This window comes from Arachis duranensis, chromosome 2 (assembly GCF_000817695.3).
Source record: "Arachis duranensis cultivar V14167 chromosome 2, aradu.V14167.gnm2.J7QH, whole genome shotgun sequence".
Classification (NCBI taxonomy): domain Eukaryota; kingdom Viridiplantae; phylum Streptophyta; class Magnoliopsida; order Fabales; family Fabaceae; genus Arachis; species Arachis duranensis.
In genome coordinates this window covers 71,802,659-71,804,877 of record NC_029773.3, presented here as the reverse complement: position 1 = coordinate 71,804,877, position 2,219 = coordinate 71,802,659, and positions in this window count along the sequence as shown.

Genomic DNA, 2,219 nt, shown 5'->3' with positions numbered 1-2,219 from the left:
ATACTTTGCGCGAAGATAGACGACGTAACTTGGCATTGAACGCCAAGTTCACACTGCTGTCTGGAGTTAAACGCCAGAAAAACGTCATGATCCGGAGTTGAACTCCCAAAACACGTTATAACTTGGAGTTCAACTCCAAGAAAAGCCTCAGTTCGTGGATAGCTTTAGTCTCAGCCCCAGCACACACCAAGTGGGCCCCAGAAGTGGATTTCTACACCAATTATCTTAGTTTACTCATTTTTCTGTAAACCTAGGTTACTAGTTTACTATTTAAACAACTTTTAGAGACTTATTTTGTACCGGATGACATTTTCAGATCTGAATTACATACTCTTTGACGGCATGAGTCTCTAAACTCCATTGTTGGGGGTGAGGAGCTCTGCAGCGTCTCGATGAATTAATGCAATTGTTTCTATTTCACTCAAACATGTGTATGGTCCGATCTAAGATGTTTATTCGCGCTTAATTATGAAAGAGGTGATGATCCGTGACACTCATCAACTCCCTCAATCTATGAACGTGTGCCTGACAAACACCTCCGTTCTACATCAGACTGAATAAGCTTCTCTTAGATTCTTTAATCGGAATCTCCGCGGTATAAGCTAGAATTGATGGCGGCCACTCTTGAGAATCCGGAAGGTCTAAACCTTGTCTGTGGTATTCCAAGTAGGATTCAAGGATTGAATGGCTGTGACGTGCTTCAAACTCGCGATTGCTGGGCGTGATGACAAATGCAAAAGGATCAATGGATCCTATTCCAACATGATCGAGAACCAACAGCTGATTAGCCGTGCTGTGACAGAGCATCTGGACCATTTTCACTGAGAGGATGGGAGGTAGCCACTGACAATGGTGACACCCTACATACAGCTTGCCGTAGACGTGCTTTACAAACAATTGAGTTGAATATTATGTTTGAACAACTAAAGTTTTATTTTATTTCTTAGATTAGGAAGATTTTGGTAATTGGGTCAGAGTCTTTTATTTTCTTTTCAAAAATATTATTTTTCTTTATTAATTTTTAATTTCTCTTTGAGTCTAGTGTCTTATTCTAAGTTTGGTGTCAATTTCATATTTTGTATTTTTCTTTAAAATTTTCGTACTAGTGTCTTTGTTCGTCATTGATCTTCAAGTTGTTCTTGTTTATTTTGCTTGTTTGATCTTGAGTTTTTCTTGTTTTGTGTCTTTTCTTGTTTTTCTTGTGCTTTTTCAAAACATTAACTTTCAAAATTTTTTACTTATATCCATAAATATAATACATCTTTAAAATCAACATTGAAGTTACTGCCCAATTGGCTGGAGCATTAGGAGTTGTTCTTGATAATTGGGTATCTTCTTTGGAATCTTTTTCAAAAATAATTTTTCTTTGATTGAATTTTGTGCCAAACTCTAAGTTTGGTGTTTCCTTGTTAATTTGTCTTTAATTTTCGAAAATTTGTCTTGGTTTTCTAAAAATTTTAAGTTTGGTGTTCTTTCTTTTGTTCTTAGTGTTCTTGTGTCTTTCTTCAAGGTGTTCTTGAGTCTTTCTTGTGTTTTGATCTTAAAATTTTTAAGTTTGGTGTTCCTTGGTGTTTTCCCTCCAAAATTTTCGAAAATAAGGAGCATTGGATCTAAAAAATTTTAAGTCTTGTGTCTTTTGTGTGTTTTTCTCTTTCATCATAAAATTCAAAATTCAAAATATATATTTTCTAACTAATTTTGAACTACATTTTCGAAAATTTTATATAAAAATTCAGATTTCAATTTCAAAATATTTTCAATTTCTTTTATTTATTTCGTTTTTATATTATTTTATAAAAATTAATTTTTATAAAATAAATAATATCAACATACATATCATCTCTTTTATTCCATCATGGAATTAAGTGGGAATGAACAGTCCAGGAGGACTCTGGGGTCATATGCTAACCCCACTACTACTTCATATGGGAGTAGTATCTATATACCATCCATTGGAGCTAGTAGCTTTGAGTTGAATCCTCAGCTTATTATCATGGTGCAGCAAAACTGCTAGTATTCTGGTCTTCCACATGAAGAACCTACAGAGTTTCTGGCACAATTTCTGCAAATTGCTGACACAGTACATGATAAGGAAATAGATCAGGATATCTACAGATTATTACTGTTTCCATTTGCTATAAAAGATCAAGCTAGGAGGTGGTTAAATAACCAGCCTAAGAACACATAAAAACATGGAAACAGCTGTCAGAAAAATTCCT